At 48.8% G+C, this 18,422-nt stretch overlaps 1 protein-coding gene across 6 annotated transcripts in view; it reads right to left on the bottom strand.

Moving 5' to 3' along the window:
- PALD1 (phosphatase domain containing paladin 1) overlaps window positions 1-14,024 on the bottom strand; it is an 88,000-nt gene extending 73,976 nt beyond the window's left edge. For 2 of the 6 annotated variants that reach the window (XR_011253142.1, XM_069572566.1), the window contains exon 1: window positions 13,547-13,989. The gene's annotated coding sequence lies outside the window, so the exon portion shown is untranslated. Of the gene's footprint in view, window positions 1-7,798; window positions 7,908-13,213; window positions 13,441-13,546 lie in introns of all 6 variants that reach the window. The other 4 variants (XM_069572568.1, XM_069572567.1, XM_069572569.1 and 1 more) reach the window with 4 other exon arrangements.
- Between the last annotated feature and the right edge of the window lie 4,398 nt (window positions 14,025-18,422).

The following is an 18,422-nucleotide window of genomic DNA, read 5'->3' as shown; positions in this document are numbered from 1 at the left end:
TGTCGATGGGATTCTCCAGGCTAGAATACCAGAGTGTGTTGCCACGCCCTGCTCCAGGGGATCTCCCCGATCCAGGGATCAAACCTGCGTCTCTTACATCTCCTGCATTGGCAGGCGAGTTCTTTACCACTTTACCAAAGCCGGTTGGTGCTTCCCAGTGGAATATTATTCAATCTTTAAAAAGAAGAAAATTCTGCAGTATGCTTCGTGGACAAAACTTGAGGTTGTTATGCTAAGTAAAATAAGCTAGTCATAGAAAGACAAATACTACATGATTTCACTTATGTGAGGTATCTAAAACAGTCAAATTCAGGACTTCCAGGGGTGGTACAGTGGATAAGAACCTGCCTGTCAATGCAGGGGACATGGGTTCGATCCCTAGCCAGGGAAGATTCCACATGCTGTGGGGCAATTAAGCCCTCAAGCCACAGCTACTGAGCCCGTGCTCCACAAGAGAAGCCGCCACAGTGAGAAGTCTGTACACCGCAAGGAAGGGTAGTCCCTGCTCATCTCAACTGAAGAGAGCCCCCGCGCTGGAACAAAGACTCAGCCCAGCCGAAAATAAATAAAATAAAATTGTTTTAAAATAGTCAAATTCATAAACTCAGAGTGGAATAGTGGTTGCCAGGCTCTGGACAGAGGCGGAAATGGGAAGTTACTAATAAACAGGCACAAAGTTCCAGTTAAGCAAGGAAAATAAGCTCTAGAGATCTGCTACACAACATTGTCTTTATAGTCAAAAATGATATTATACACTGAAAATTTTGTTAAGAGGGTAGTTCTCATGTTAAGTATTCTTACCACAATAAAATAAGAAATTTTTTCAACGTTTTGGAATTAGGTAGACGTGACATTTGCACAATTTTGTGCATATACAAAATACCACTGAACTGTACACTCCGAAATAGTTAACTTTATGTTATATGAATTTCACCTCATAAAAGAAGTACTGAGAGCATGTCCATGCATCCAAATGACTATCTCTCCCAAGCAAGTGCTACAGCGCAATCTAGGGCTCGAGCCTGCTCCTGTGTTCACGATTCAGTTCCTTCTTTGTGAATGCCAAATGACAAGGTTGTGGTTCAAATAAGAGAAGGGGTGTAAGGTGGAGAACGGAGCCAGCATAGCAGCCTGGACATGCCCAGTGCAAAAGCCTGGTCTCTCAGCAGTCAGGACTATGTTCATCCATGCGAACAGAGCAAAGCCCACCTCTGTGCCAAATTCCACAAGTGGGTTGAAGAGCAACAATGTGTAGATTTTGATAACACCATTATTTCAGCCTTATCTTTGATCAAACGAGCTAGCATTCCAGGTTATAAAGTGATGCTCTATTAAAACAGACAGTTGGGGGATTACTCATTGGCAGTTCAGGCTCAAATGTTAGTACAGTCAGCCAGCCACATCTTTGGGTTCTGCATCTTCAGAATATATTTGGGGAAAGAAAAAAAAAAAAAAAACCTCCTGAAAGTTAAAAGAAACAAAACTTGAATTTGCTGTGTGCTGGCAACTTTTTACATAGTATTTACATTGCATTTACAACTATTTACATAACATTTACATTATATTAGGTATTATAAGTAATCTAGGGATGATTTAAAAGCTAGGGGAGGCTACGTATAGGTCATATGCAAATACTATGCCATTTTACATAGGGGCTTCAGGGTCTTTGTCTTCAGAATCCAACTTTGGAATCCATGGGGGTCCTGAAACCAATCCCACTGCCAAAGATGCTTCAGAGGGACAATTGTAATCAGAATTACCCCAAACCAGCCAGCCAGCCCCTTTTCTAAGGCCCCTCTGCACAGCAGGCACAAAAGACAGAAGCAGGGGAATCAGAAGGCGCCAGCTCTCGGCCATCAACCCAACAATGGCAATTTCGTTTCAGTTCACATCCTTCCAATTAAATTAACATTGTTCATCTGAAATGCGCTGGCTTTCTGGTTTTATTAGTTTCACTCTGGTTTTATTTCATGCTTGCTTTATAGTTATGTAAAAGCCATGTAAACATGTCTAAGGCACTTACACTTAATCTTATATTTGTACCTTTAAGTTACAGTTTAAGAAAATTCAAATAAACAAGTGAGGCTTTTTTTCCTTTAAAAAGCCACAAAAAAACACATACTTATGATTTCATTTATACAAAATGTCCAGAATAAGCAAATCTATAGAGACAAAAAGTAAACTTGTAGGGTGGGGAGTGATGACTAATGGGTACAAGGTATCTTTCTGAGCTGATGAAAATATTGCAAAATGAGACGGTAGTGAAAGATGTACAACTTTGTGAATACATTGAAAGCTACTGAATTGTAAACCTTAAATGCCTGAATTGTACAGCACGTGAGTTAAACCTCCATAAAGCTGTTTTTAAGAGTGGGGGAAGGGGAGTCGACCTATTACCCAGCTTTGAACAGCATTAAGCTAGAGAAGCTGAAGTTGAACGGTTCTATGAAGACCTACAAGACCTTTTAGAACTAACACCCAAAAAAGATATCCTTTTCATTATAGGGGACTGGAATGCAAAAGTAGGAAGTCAAGAAATACCCGTAGTAACAGGCAAATTTGGAATGCGGAATGAAGTAGGGCAAAGACTAATAGAGTTTTGCCAAGAAAATGCACTGGTCATAGCAAACACCCTCTTCCAACAACACAAGAGAAGACTCTACACATGGACATCAACAGATAGTCAACACCAAAATCAGACTGATTATATTCTTTGCAGCCAAAGATGGAGAAGCTCTATACAGTCAAAAAAACAAGACCAGGAGCTGACTGTGGCTCAGATCATGAGTTCCTTATTACCAAATTCAGACTTAAATTGAAGAAAGTAGGGAAAACTGCTAGATCATTCAGATATGACATAAATCAAATCCCTTATGATTATACAGTGGAAGTGAGAAATAGATTTAAGGGACTAGATCTGATAGATAGAGTGCCTGATGAACTATGGAATGAGGTTCATGACATTGTACAGGAGACAGGGATCAAGACCATCCCCATGGAAAAGAAATGCAAAAAAGCAAAATGGCTGTCTGGGGAGGCCTTACAAATAGCTGTGAAAAGAAGAGAAGTGAAAAGCAAAGGAGAAACAGAAAGATATAAGCATCTGAATGCAGAGTTCCAAAGAATAGCAAGGAGAGATAAGAAAGCCTTCCTCAGCGACCAGTGCAAAGAAAAAGAGGAAAACAACAGAATGGGAAAGACTAGAGATCTCTTCAAGAAAATTAGAGATATCAAGGGAACATTTCATGCAAAGATGGGCTCGATAAAGGACAGAAATGGTATAGACCTAACAGAAGCAGAAGATATTAAGAAGAGGTGGCAAGAATACACAGAAGAATTGTACAAAAAAGATCTTCATGACCCGGATAATCACGACGGTGTGATCACTCATCCAGAGCCAGACATCCTGGAATGTGAAGCCAAGTGGGCCTTAGGTGATGGAGGTGATGGAATTCCAGTGGAGCTATTTCAAATCCTAAAAGATGATGCTGTGAAAGTGCTGCATTCAATATGCCAGCAAATTTGGAAAACTCAGCAGTGGCCACAGGACTGGAAAAGGTCGGTTTTCATTCCAATCCCAAAGAAAGCCAATGCCAAAGAATGCTCAAACTACAGAGCAATCGCACTCATCTCACACGCTAGTAAAGTAATGCTCAAAATTCTCCAAGCCAGGCTTCAGCAATACGTGAACCAAGAACTTCCTGATGTTCAAGCTGGTTTTAGAAAAGGCAGAGGAACCAGAGATCAAATTGTCAACATCCGCTGGATCATGTAAAAAGCAAGAGAGTTCCAGAAAAACATCTATTTCTGCTTTATTGACTATGCCAAAGTCTTTGACTGTGTGGATCACAATAAACTGTGAAATTCTGAGAGAGATGGGAATACCAGACCACCTGACCTGCCTCTTGAGAAATCTGTATGCAGGTCAGGAAGCAACAGTTAGAACTGGACATGGAACAACAGACTGGTTCCAAATATGAAAAGGAGTACGTCAAGGCTGTATATTGTCACCCTGCTTATTTAACTTCTATGCAGAGTACATCATGAGAAACGCTGGGCTGGAAGAAACACAAGCTGGAATCAAGATTGCCGGGAGAAATATCAATAACCTCAGATATGCAGATGACACCACCCTTATGGCAGAAAGTGAAGAGGAACTCAAAAGCCTCTTGATGAAAGTGAAAGAGGAGAGTGAAAAAGTTGGCTTCACGCTCAACATTCAGAAAACGAAGATCATGGCAACCGGTCCCATCACTTCATGAGAAATAGATGGGGAAACAGTGGAAACAGTGTCAGACTTTATTTTGGGGGGCTCCAAAATCACTGCAGATGGTGATTGCCCCCATGAAATTAAAAGATGCTTACTCCTTGGAAGAAAAGTTATGACCAACCTAGATAGCATATTCAAAAGCAGAGACATTACTTTGATGACTAAGGTCTGTCTAGTCAAGGCTATGGTTTTTCCAGTAGTCATGTATGGATGTGAGAGTTGGACTGTGAAGAAGGCTGAGCGCCAAAGAATTGATGCTTTTGAAGTGTGGTGTTGGAGAAGACTCTTGGGAGTCCCTTGGACTGCAAGGAGATCCAACCAGTCCATTCTGAAGGAGATCAACTCTGGGACTTCTTTGGAAGGAATGATGCTAAAGCTGAAACTCCAGTACTTTGGCTACCTCATGAGAAGAGTTGACTCATTGGAGAAGACTCTGATGCTGGGAGGGATTGGGGGCAGGAGAAGGGGACGACCGAGGATGTGATGGCTGCATGGCATCACTGACTCGATGGACATGAGTCTGAGTGAACTCCAGGAGTTGGTGATCGACAGGAAGGCCTGGCGTGCTGCAATTCATGGGGTCGCAAAGAGTCGGGTACGACTGAGCGACTGAACTGAACTGAACTGAAGCTAGAGAAATCACAGAGAAATGAACACACCCACCTCTTCACGGCTTCCCTGTCAGGCCCACTCCACATCCCCGTCCCCCTATACTGTCCCCAAGGGCTCTGGAGCCAGAAGAGGCTAAGAGGGAACCCTAAGTCACAAGCTAAGCCCTCCCTGGGTGAGCAGGTGGCTGCCCTAGGACACCACAACTCAGGATTCCTATCTCCTGAACAGTATTAAGGCACTGTTTTGAATTATTAAATTGGGAAAAACTTAAAAACAATGAATACAACCAGTGTCAGTAAGTATGCAGGGAATGTGATTCTTGTATACTTCAAAGGCAGCGTCAAGGGAGGATGCATGACAATAAAGATTCAGCATTTCAGCGACCCAACTGGCTGGGATTTGGGTAGAGGCAGGAGCACTCCAAAACTGAGCACAGGCAGCCCCCCTTCCTGGGTAGGCAGCTGCCATCCCCGCCCTCCACCCAAAAACGCTCAGCATAGCCTGCAGCGCAGGAGAGGGACCCTATCCAAGCATGCTGCCTGCAGCCAGCCTCAGCAAGGGGCAACTCTGCTGCAACAAGAAGGGAGGCCTCAGTCCATCTTCTGTCCACCCAGCAAACCTCCCTCTCTTTCGGCCTATCGCTTCCAGGGACACTTCACAGAGACAGGAAGAGGAAGCCCCTGCTGGCAGCTGCTGCGTAGGAGGCGCTGGGGAAGCCAGCGGGAGTGCACGTCTACCCATAACAGGCTGACCCCTTTTGTCCCAATGCTTTCCTCCTCTAGAAACCTGCCTGGAATTGACCACCTCCACAAAGCCGTCATTCTGTCTCCCCCAAAGGCTCACTGAGCCCCAGCTTGGAGCCAGAGGAGGGGGAGGAGTAGACACCGGTTTGCCTGGCCCAGGACCCCCTCCTCTGGGCCCTCAGCTCAGGGATGGCTCCCAGGGAAGGTATAGAACTTGGATAACTCTGCTGGCCACACTCCCAAAAAGTGCTAAGTGAAGAAGTGGGCCCCAGAGCCATGGACCAAGTGCAACTCTGTATCCCCAAATTAAAACTACACAAATGCATACAGAGGCACAGAAAAGATGACTGGGGGGATACCCACAAACTGCTGACAGAGACACCTCGGGCCAAGAGAGGAAGTAAGGAATGGAAGGGCTTTCCCAATTCACTCCCTGTCTCTAGGAAGCTACCACCCGAATCCTTTGTAAAGATAACCACTTAATTTTTTTTTTAACTGAAAACATTTTCAAAAGCAGGGTAGATATCCATCAACTGGGAACTCGGTAAGCAAGCTATGGGCCCTACACACACTGGGATACATACCCAGCAACAAAAAAAGGAATACACTCCTAGAACACATGACAGGACACCACGTTGAGGACTCGCCTGGTGGCCCGCTGATTAAGAATCCGCCTGCCACAGAGAACAGACTTATGGACACGCGGAGAGGGGAGGAGAGGGTGAGATGTGCGGAGAGAGTAACAAGGAAACTTACATTACCATATGTAAAATAGATAGCCAGCGGGAATTTGCTGTAGGGCTCAGGAAACTCAAACAGGGGCTCTGTGTCAACCTAGAGGGTTTGGGTGGGGAGGAAGATGGGAGGGAGTTTCAAAAGGGAGGGGACATATGCATACTTATGGCTGATTCAGGTTGAGGTTTGACAGAAAACGGCAAAATTCTGTAAAGCAATTATCCTTCAATAAAAAATTAATTAATTTTAAAAAAAGAATCTGCCTGCCAATCCAAGGGATAAGGATTCAACAACCGTCTGGGAAGATCCCATATGCCTTGGGGCACCTAGGCTCTAGCGTCACAACTACTGAAGCCGCCGTGCTTGCTCCACAGTAAGAGAAGTCCCGCGATGAGAGGTCCATGCGCCACAGCTAGAGAGAAGTCCACACTTACTGCAACTAGAGAAAGCCCACTCACAGCAAAGAAGACTCCGTGCAGCCAAAAACAAATTGGAAAAAAAAAAGAACATCACGTTGAATAAAATAGGCAGAAATAAAAAATACCTATTTAACTAGATGAGTCCACTTACGTGAAAATCTAGAAAAAAGCAAAACCAGAGTGACAGGAGATACCAGGCGTGAGAGCAACCACGGACTGCAGGGGAGCCCCAGGAAACTTCTGGGTGATGGAAGTGTGCCCACACTCGACTAGGGTGGGGGCTGCATGCCCATGACATTCGCCAACACTCAGCCAGCTGCACCTGTAGGCTAGGTGAATGCTATGGTATGCACACCTCAATAAAACTTAAGTGAGGGAGTCAGCACTTAATGGGGAAGCGGGTCTCCCTGGGAGTGATGAAAATGTTCTGGAACTTGACAGAGGTGGTGCCACAACATTGTGAATGAACTCAGTGCCACTGTAGCTGTACTTCAAAATGGTTAATTTTACGTCAAGTGAATTTCACCTCATTTTTTTTTAACTTTTTAAGTAGACAAGGGAAACATTATAATGCCCATTTTGCAGATGGAAAAACTGGGCTCAGAGGAAGTAGTCAACTGCTAGTCCTGGGTTTATCCACCTGCACCTTAGACCTGATTTAGAGCCCAGGAGAGGCGAGAGAGTTGCTCTGGACATCTCCAGGAGGCTCTGCAATGCTGGGCCTCCACCTCCAGGGAGGGCTCTGGGCCTTTTTCTCTGGGGCATTTGAAAACCAGAGCTTCCCCACAGACCCCGGAGTGAGCCAGCAGTGCGGCACCCGCAGGGGCTCCTGAAGGCTGTGAACTCCATCAACAGACAGGGCTGCAGCCGTGGCAGGGACCGAGCATCAGCAAGAAAGTGTTCAAACTAAAGCTACAGCCAGGATGGGGGTGGGGATGAGCCCAATCAGATCCAGGCTGGATGAGGTCTTCTGGGCCCTGCCAGTCAGGGCCCTAGGGAGATAAGGAGTCAGCACCAACCTCAGGGACCCAGGAGAAGGCCTCAGCAACTACAGGACGGCAGTCAGAGTAGACACATCCACCAGCCTCTTTGTGACTAGCAGGAGAGGGGTTCACGCCTTCCTGAGCTCTGCAGGAAAAGAAAAGAGGAGGACAGGTTCCCCTCTGTGCTTTCTAAACAGAATCTTCAAAAACACCCAGTGGCCCCGTCCTCCACTCTGGGGAGGGCCCGGACAGAGGCCACCGCCTGCAGACATGCAGAGCCTAGAGCCCAGCAGCATGTAGAGGCCAGGAAAGCCCAGGGTCGTCTGAGGGCACCCACTTCTCTCCCCCCTAAATGCCCCTGCACCAGCCTCTTGGCAGTGGGGCCTGTTTCTCATGGGCGAGGGCGGGAAGCCCAGCCATGGACCCACAGCCGTCCCAGCACCACACCCTCCCTCTGCCTGGAATTTCCAAAAGCCCTGCTCCCTGGGAGCCCACAGGGTCAGGAGTGGCACACCCAGTTCCCAGATGCTCCCTACTGCCGGCCACGGGCATGGAGGTAACCCCAGATGCCCCGTGTCTCTCCTTCATCAGCGTGCTTCAGCTCCAGCCCCAGCAGGGGCTGAAAATCCAGTACACATGTCAGGTACAGAAAATAAAACAACTTCCAAGGTCCAGGCATTCCACTATCAGACATTCTCTCCTTAGGAGAAGTTTCAAAGGCCTCAGTTCATTCCTGAGAAAGGGGATCTGTTAACCCATAGGTATTTCAGCTAAGAGCAAAAATAGGCATGTTGATGCTGCAATGGGGGCAGTCTGGAGCCCCCAGCTCAAAAATGAGGGGTCCCAGGGAGGGCTGGCAGGGCTTTCCCAGTGGCTTAAATGGTAAAGAATCTGCCTGCAATGCAGAAGACCCAGGTTCAATTCCTGAGTCGGGAAGATCTCCTGAAGAAGGGAATGGCCACCCACGCCAGTATTCTTGCCTGAAGAATCCCATGGACAGGAGCCCAGCAAGCTACAGTCCATGAGGTCGCAAAGAGCTGGACACAACTGGACACGACAACTAACACACAGAGAGGGCTGGCAGGCCTTCATAAGAGGGCAGGGAGGTCTCCTGGAGAATGGGGAGACCGACAGCGAAATAGATTCCTTACAGTAAAAGGAGGGGCCTCTAGGCGTCTCACATCCTAAGAGGGAGGCCAGGGCTGCCTCTGAGCCCAGTGTGGAACAGCAGATCACAGGCCGGGAAAGCTGAGCCTGGGCCCCACCCCAGGTCTGTGGATCTGCTCAAGTTCCCTAAACATGCCAAGATGCCACATCTCTGCATGGGTTGCTCATTCTGTTTGGGAAGCCCTTCTCATCCTTGTAAACTCTTGGCCATCCTTCAAAGCCCCGCTGAAGCATCACCTTGTGCCCAGGCAAGCCCTTCCCTCCCTTCAGCTCTGACCATAGCAGACACGGCCCCCAGCAGGTTCCAACAGTAGAATGTACACAGGTGCCTCTCTACCTGGCAGGGACTGAGTCTCACTCACCTTTGGTCCCCTGCACCTCACACTGAACCTGGGGCATGAAAGGCCAGGAACTGGAGCCAAGACAGCATCCCGGGGCCCTCTCACCTTGAGCCACTGCGCAAACAGCCTGGTCTCTGTGGTTTCACAGGCCTGTCGCTCTGCTGAGATCACTCTAATCATGATAACAGCAGCACCGAATGTTTACTGAGCACTTACTATGAGCCACACGTTACTGCGAGGGCACTCCATATGCTACCTCCTTTCATCTTTGTGACATTCTTCTAAGGGAGTTACTATTATTAATCCTGTTACACAAGGGAATCCGGCACAGAGAGGTTAAGTGAGTTGCCCAATGCCACAGAGCCAGTGAGGGAGGAAGCCAAAATTCAGACCCTAGTGATCTGGTTCTGGACCCAGTAATCTTAATCACTAAGATGTACTGCGGGTAGGAAGATGGTCAGTTGTCAGGACAAGCTCTGAGTGGAAGAGGAACTCGGGGGTTTTAAAGGCTAGTTCTCCCTGGGCCTTCTCTTTCCCTGGTCCCAACAGAAGACTTAGGAAGAACAGCAAGGCCTCTGCCCAGATCCAGCCTGCTGCTCCCAAGCTCATCCCTGTGCTGAGTGCCAGTTACAAGAAACACAAAAGGCCCATCTGCCAGCCCCTTGGCCCAGACTGGGGAGGTACACAGCTGTCCACTGGGAGGCAGAGCCATAATTTGGGGCTATTCTTAGCAAACCACTGGCTCCCCTCCCAGAGGCCAGCAGGCCAGGCCCAAGCTTCATACAGCCTCCTGCAAGCGTGGAGAGGTCCCACAGGGCTAAGGAGTGACTGTGGGGTGAGAGGGGAGAATAAAGCCCTCGAGCTTTCAAATCAGAGGTGCTGGCCTGCCTACCTTCCCAGGGCTTGGCCACCTGGCTGCTGACCAGCTCTGGGGAGTCCTGGCCAAAGAGCAAGTCCAGTCACCAAAGTTCCACCAACAGGGCTCACTCTGTGCCAGATCCTGGGCCACACACTTTCCACTCACATTAAACCCTCGCCACACCCAAAGGGTGAGGGGTTACTGGCCCCATTTAAAGATGAGGGGTTGCACTTTAAAGATGAGTTAGTTAAGACATTGAGTAACTTGCCCAGGTAACACAGTGAGTCAGTGTCAGCTCTATCTCCCATCTCCAGGTTGGGCCAGAGCCAAATGGTGGGGCGGGGCCCTTCCCTATCCAAGTCCAGGGTTTGGGGGAGGGGCAGTCCACACTAGAGAGCAAAGGTCTCACCAAAGATCCAGCTCAAGTCTATTCTTTCTCTCCCTCCTGCCCCCTGGGACTGTCCCTTCCCTGCAAGAAACCCTCAGGTTTAGGCTAAGAAGGAGAGTCCCCAGCAGGTTCCTCCCCTATCCCGGCCGCACAGTCTCACTTCAGAAGTTGTGCAGACCCAGAGGAGATGAACCTCAAAGTTCAAGGAGCCCCTGCCGGTGCTTAAGGCATGCGCCCAGCCCTTAGAGAATAGGGAGGTCAACGAATTCTCAGGCTTACACAGAGGATCCTGAGCCCTTTGGGGTCTCCAAACCCCAAAGCAGGAGTCTAGAAATGAAGCCACACCACTCAGCACCTGCACAGCCACTACCCCAAACAAGTCACCTTTCAGCCACCGCTGCCACACAGAGTCACAGGAATAACTCAACAGTGCCTGCCTTGGACTACATCTTGGTTGTTGCTGTTTGGTCACTAAGTTCTGTTCAACTCTTTGTGACCCCATGGACGGCAGCACGCCAGGCTTCCTTGTCCTCCACTATCTCCTGGAGTTTGCTCTAACTCATGTCCATTGAGTCAATGATGCCATTAACCATCTCATCCTCTGTCACTCCCTTCTCCCCCTGTCCTCAATCTTTCCCAGCATCAGGGTCTTTTCCAGTGAGTCAGCTCTTCATATCAGGTGGCCAGAGTAGTGGAGTTTCAGCTTCAGTATCAGTTGATTTCCTTGAGAATTAGCTGGTTTGATCTCCTTGCTGTCCAAGAGACTCTTGAGAGTCTTCTCCAGCACCACAGCTCTCGGTACCCACCTCTGACTGTGTTCTGCCTTCTGCTGCAGGTGACTCAGCAGGTTTAAGTGTCTGCATTTCAGGTGTTCACAGCCAACTCCATGTCTGCCCAGGGATTCAAGCCACATCCATGTGGCTCCATGTCTCCCATCAGTGAATGTCAGCTCACATCCCTGTCTATGCTCCTCTGAGCCCACCAACACATCTATCTGTCCACTTTTGCCAGCCAAGTCTCCATGATGGCATAGATCTGTCTATACGGTATCTGCAGCCCATTCGTTGTCCCCGCTTGTCTGTTCACACTATCTGCCCCTGCACGTGTCTGTGCCCTGAGTTGCTTGCCCACTTCCACTGTCTTCCTGTGTCTGCCCTCATGTCCACTGTATCCAGTTCCTCAGCGGCCCAGCCCACGCAGCTATAAACCTGAGCACGCTGGCACACATCTCTGCCCACACCAGCATTCCCCACCTGTCCCTGGGTGACCCCATGGGCGCCACCTGTTTGGAGGCAGGTGGGCACGTGTCCACCCAAGTACTCACAGTGCCAGCCAAGGGCTAAAGGGTAAGCTCAGCAACTCCCACTCCCAGAACAGTGTCCAAGGCCACAGGCACGAGCTCACTGCCACCTCCACAAAGTGCTCCAGGACAGGGATGATGGGGGAGGGAGCAGAGCCGGAAGCACAGCAGAACCTCAGAGGTGAGGTCAGAGATGTCCCAGGTATCACTAACCTCAAGCCAGTTCTGCCGGGTCTGTCCACTTCCAACATCCCAATTTCAACCCCAATGGCCAAAGAGAGGAAGACTGTCCGTCTGCACTCACAGGAAATGGTGCCTGGCTCCAGCCTGCCAAGCTCATCCCCAGCCCCCAGAGACAGAGGCTCTTCAGAAAGGAAGTGAGGACTTCCTCCTGTAAGGCTGGATCTAGACCCCAAGCCTCAGAAGCCCCAGGGAAGCTAGGAAGGTCCTATGGTCAGCCTGACCCCAGAAACCAAATGTAATTCTCCTGAAGTCCGGAATAGCTTCAGTCAGCAGGAAAAAAAAAAAAAACAACAACAACAGTTGGGAGTGGGGCTGGGGCACATTTCTGCTGCTCCCTGTCCCTGGAGGCGGTGAGAGGGCCTAAGCATCAGGGTAATCAGAAAAGAAGGGTATGGAGGCAGAACAAGAATATTTCAAACATATTTGCATGGCTGCATGAGAACTGCATCCCAGCTTCCCTGGCAGTTACAGCCTGTGTCACTCATTCAGCAATTAATCATGTGTATTCTCTTGGCATTTCCACTGTTACTATTAGTCCTATAGTAACGAAATTTTTCTGTGTTTACGCCTTGCATCCCACCCCCCTCACCGCCCCCCACGGGGTTGCACAGAGGGGCTAAGCCACCTAAGTGGAGAACCCTCCAACCCCTTCCACCACTCCCATCCTCCTTGGCAGAGCCCAGTGCCTGGCATTTAAGAGATGCTCTCGGGGGTCCAGGCTGCTCTGCAGGAAGCCAAGGAGTTGTTGCTTGGAACTCTGGTGGAGAGAGCAAGAAGCTGGAAGCTTCCTGAAGTCAGGGGAGCTTTTCTTCCATTTCTGACTCCCTAAGAGGTAATAACATGTTCCAATCGTCCTGGATGTTTTTAAGAGTCCAGTCTCCCTGACACTGCACTCCGCTTTCTGACAGGCCGCCTGCCCCTTCAAGAAAAACCTCTGAAGATGAAAAAAGGGCTCCCCTGGGAGACCCAGGCCTACAGAAGGCAAGAACCAGATGCGGCCCAACATCAAAGCTTGCACCCACTGGGATCTCTGGACTCTTCCCAGTTCCATGGACCTCAAGCGCCTAAAGAGGAGCCCAGGGACCTCAGGTGTGGAACATGAGGCTGCTTGCCTCGCCGCAGCTGCACAGGAAGCCCAGCTCTCAGGTCTCACCCGAGAACCAGCCATCAGGGGTGGAGGCGTCGCCATCCCACATCTACCCTAGTCGGAGAGAAAGCTCCTGGAGAAAGTGCGTAGCCCAGAGCCGGACAGATAGAACGCCTCAATAACTCCTGTTTAAAATGTGTGGTTCCGCTTCTCTCCCAGGCACCGATCCCGTGCGGGTTTCGTTGAGGCGGCCAGGCTCTCTCCTCTCCACAGAGCCCAGGGAGGCTTGTGACCTAGGGGATGGGGAGCGGGTGGTCGGAGCAGCCCCGGCCCGGGAGTACCGAGAAGAGTCCCTCAGCAGCCCTCCCTCGCCCGCCCCGGGTCCTGACGCATCGGTACCTGCCAGCCCGCGGCTCCGGGGGGCATCCGCGCTCCTGCGGCAGGCGCGCGGCGCCCGAACTGCGGGCACCGAGTTAGGCAGCGGCGGGTCGCGCCGGGTACTGGCTCCGGCTAGCTCCTCCCAACTTCCCCAGCCCATCCGTGGGCAGAGGGGGCTCCTGAGGCTGGCAAGCCGGGCGCGACGAGGCGAGGGCACAAGCGCAGGAGGCCGCGCTCGCCTGAGCAGAGAGCCGCGCACCCCAGCAGGAGCGCGCCGCTCGGCTCCCGGTGCCCCGCGACCCCCACGCCGGGGGCGGACCCGGCGGGGCCGCCAATCACCGCGCCCGCCGTCGCCCAGCCAGCCAGAGCCCCGGCCCCAGCCGCCGAGGGGGCGGGGGTCTCGGATTTAAAGACACACTCACCAAGCAGCGTCCGGACTGGCATTCCAGAGCCGCTGCTGCCAGGGGGAGAGGGAACGGCTGGCCCCACCTTTCTCGGCCCCGCTTCCTCCCTCCGCCAGCCCTCCCTCCGCCAGCCCACCCTCCGCCTAGGAGGAAAAGTTTGGGGCGGGGGAGACCGCCTGGGAAACCAGTTCCGCTTCCCTTGTCATGAGTTCGGCTCTTTCTGGAAGAAACCCAAACCCTACATCCAGCCTCCCTGGCAGGAGAAAGAAGCAAAAGCTCTCGGCGCCACACCCCCGTCCAGACTCCAGCTCCCCGGGAGATCGGCGGGCCCTCGCCGCTCTCTGCTTTTTAAAGCCAAGCCAAGCCTCTGCGGGCGCCGGAAGAATCCTCGCTGTGCTGTGCAACCTAAGCTAGGCAACTGCTCTCTCTGGACCTCGCCACCACGGGAGTCAACGGTTAGCCCTTAAAGAGCAGACTGTCCGCTCAGCTGTGGGCTTCTCCCAAACCTTGGACACCCTCAGTACCCGGAGACACAAAGCGAAGAACCCGGCAGAAACTTCGGAAGGGGAGAGGTCCCTTTGTCCCCACCCATGGCTCCCTGCAGTGACAGGCACAATCCTAACCCCCAGGGGGGTCTGTCCCCGGCTCCCATGACCGGGGGAGGCAGTCCAGCCTGGCCCACCGAAACGCCCCAGCAGTCCCTGCCAGCCCTCCGCGGGTGCGCGCCTCCAAGTGAACGCTGGTGCATTCACTCTCACCACTGTTTTTCTGAAGGAGACGAAATTGGTTGTGGTTAGTGAGTCACTTGCCCCTTCTCTCTGCTCTGCACTGGGGACCTGCGTCTTCCTCACCTGTCACTCCCGGCCTCGCCCACAATCAGGGATGGAGTGGGAGTCAGTGAAGTCCAGGTTTGCCCAGGGATGAAGGTAGTGCAGGCCTGCCCTCTCTCCAAAGTCAGGCCAGAAGGCACTGGGCTAGGAGAGGGACATGCAGGCCCTGCAGCCCCTGTGAGCCCTAAGAACAAAGACAGACAAGAGGAATGGCTGTTATGTATGGTGCTCTTACCAGGCCTCCAGCACCTAGGTCTCAAGTACTTCACTGGGTCATTCTAAGAGATGACTACTTTTATTACCCCTCTTTAAATGTGAGGGCTTAAGAGCTAACACCTATCCTACTCAAACTCTTCCAGAAAATTGCAGAGGAAGGTAAACTTCCAAACTCATTCTATGAGGCCACCATCACCCTAATACCAAAACCTGACAAAGATGTCACAAAAAAAGAAAACTACAGGCCAATATCTCTGATGAACATAGATGCAAAAATCCTCAACAAAATTCTAGCAATCAGAATCCAACAACACATTAAAAAGATCATACACCATGACCAAGTGGGCTTTATCCCAGGGATGCAAGGATTCTTCAATATCCGCAAATCAATCAATGTAATTCACCACATTAACAAATTGAAAAATAAAAACCATATGATTATCTCAATAGATGCAGAGAAGGCCTTTGACAAAATTCAACATCCATTTATGATAAAAACTCTCCAGAAAGCAGGAATAGAAGGAACATATCTCAACATAATAAAAGCTATCTATGACAAACCCACAGCAAACATTATCCTCAATGGTGAAAAATTGAAAGCATTTCCCCTAAAGTCAGGAACAAGACAAGGGTGTCCACTTTCACCGCTACTATTCAACATAATTCTGGAAGTTTTGGCCACAGCAATCAGAGCAGAAAAAGAAATAAAAGGAATCCAAATTGGAAAAGAAGAAGTAAAACTCTCACTGTTTGCAGATGACATGATCCTCTACATGGAAAACCCTAAAGACTCCACCAGAAAATTACTAGAGCTCATCAATGAATATAGTAAAGTTGCAGGATATAAAATCAACACACAGAAATCCCTTGCATTCCTATACACGAATAATGAGAAAGTAGAAAAAGAAATTAAGGAAACAATTCCATTCACCATTGCAACGAAAAGAATAAAATACTTAGGAATATATCTACCTAAAGAAACTAAAGACCTATATATAGAAAACTATAAAACACTGATGAAAGAAATCAAAGAGGACACTAATAGATGGAGAAATATACCATGTTCATGGATTGGAAGAATCAATATAGTGAAAATGAGTATACTACCCAAAGCAATTTACAAATTCAATGCAATCCCTATCAAGCTACCAGCCACATTTTTCACAGAACTAGAACAAATAATTTCAAGATTTGTATGGAAATACAAAAAACCTCGAATAGCCAAAGCAATCTTGAGAAAGAAGAATGGAACTGGAGGAATCAACTTGCCTGACTTCAGGCTCTACTACAAAGCCACAGTCATCAAGACAGTATGGTACTGGCACAAAGACAGACATATAGATCAATGGAACAAAATAGAAAGCCCAGAGATAAATCCACACACATATGGACACCTTATCTTTGACAAAGGAGGCAAGAATATACAATGGAGTAAAGACAACCTCTTTAACAAGTGGTGCTGGGAAAACTGGTCAACCACTTGTAAAAGAATGAAACTAGATCACTTCCTAACACCGCACACAAAAATAGACTCAAAATGGATTAAAGATCTAAATGTAAGATCAGAAACTATAAAACTCCTAGAGGAGAACATAGGCAAAACACTCTCAGACATAAATCACAGCAGGATCCTCTATGATCCACCTCCTAGAATGCTGGAAATAAAAGCAACAATAAACAAATGGGATCTAATTAAAATTAAAAGCTTCTGCACAACAAAGGAAAATATAAGCAAGGTGAAAAGACAGCCTTCTGAATGGGAGAAAATAATAGCAAATGAAGCAACTGACAAACAACTAATCTCAAAAATATACAAGCAACTTCTGCAGCTCAACTCCAGAAAAATAAACGACCCAATCAAAAAATGGGCCAAAGAACTAAATAGACATTTCTCCAAAGAAGACATACGGATGGCTAACAAACACATGAAAAGATGCTCAACATCACTCATTATTAGAGAAATGCAAATCAAAACCACAATGAGGTACCACTTCACACCAGTCAGAATGGCTGCGATCCAAAAATCTGCAAGCAATAAATGCTGGAGAGGGTGTGGAGAAAAGGGAACCCTCCTACACTGTTGGTGGGACTGCAAACTAGTACAGCCACTATGGAGAACAGTGTGGAGATTCCTTAAAAAATTGCAAATAGAACTACCTTATGACCCAGCAATCCCACTTCTGGGCATACACACCGAGGAAACCAGAATTGAAAGAGACACATGTACCCCAATGTTCATCGCAGCACTGTTTATAATAGCCAGGACATGGAAACAACCTAGATGTCCATCAGCAGATGAATGGATAAGAAAGCTGTGGTACATATACACAATGGAGTATTACTCAGCCATTAAAAAGAATTCATTTGAATCAGTTCTGATGAGATGGATGAAACTGGAGCCGATTATACAGAGTGAAGTAAGCCAGAAAGACAAACACCAATACAGTATACTAACACATATATATGGAATTTAGGAAGATGGCAATGACGACCCTGTATGCAAGACAGGGAAAGAGACACAGATGTGTATAACGGACTTTTGGACTCAGAGGGAGAGGGAGAGGGTGGGATGATTTGGGAGAATGACATTCTAACATGTATACTATCATGTGAATTGAATCGCCAGTCTATGTCTGACGCAGGATGCAGCATGCTTGGGGCTGGTGCATGGGGATGACCCAGAAAGATGTTATGGGGAGGGAGGTGGGAGGGGGGTTCATGTTTGGGAATGCATGTAAGAATTAAAGATTTTAAAATTAAAAAAATAAAATAAAATAAAAAAGAAAATAAAAAAAAAAGAAAACAATTGTTAATATAATAATTCTGGAGTTTAAAAAAAAAAAATGTGAGGGCTTCCTCCTGTCCCATCCAAGGTGTGTGAAGAGGCGGGGAGCAGAGGAAGCCCAGGAGTGGCCTTGGGAAGCAGATCTACCTTCAGAGACCAGTAGAGCAAGGCTCAGGCTGATACATACCTTACTGCCTGTATGGTCTGTGACATAATCTGTCTTCAAGTCCCTCAGCCAGAGGACAGCCTGTCCTCCTTCAAAGTGTTGACAAGTCAGGGAGCTGGGGCCTGTGATGCCCTGGTGTGGTGCGTGGCACACTGTGGCTCCATCCTTAGGCACTGCTCCCTTCCTAACTCTTCTGCACAACCTCACAACCCCCACTCCCTGCCCCTGCAGATTCCCCATCTGATGCCCTGCCATACTGAGGGTGCTGTTGCTGTTGTTAAGTTGCTAAGTCATGTACAAATCTCTGTGACCCCATGGACTGCAGCATGCCAGGCTTCCCTGTCCACTATCTACCGGAGTTTGCTCAAACACATGTCCATTGAGTCGGTGATGCCGTCCAACCATCTCATCCTCTGTTGCCCGCTTCTCCTGCCTTCAGTCTTCCCAACATCAAAGTCTTTTCCAGACTTTGCATCAGGTAGAAGGTGCTGAGTTC

This window comes from Ovis canadensis, chromosome 25, assembly GCF_042477335.2.
Source record: "Ovis canadensis isolate MfBH-ARS-UI-01 breed Bighorn chromosome 25, ARS-UI_OviCan_v2, whole genome shotgun sequence".
Lineage (NCBI taxonomy): Eukaryota > Metazoa > Chordata > Mammalia > Artiodactyla > Bovidae > Ovis > Ovis canadensis.
This window is presented reverse-complemented; position numbering and strand designations above follow the sequence as displayed.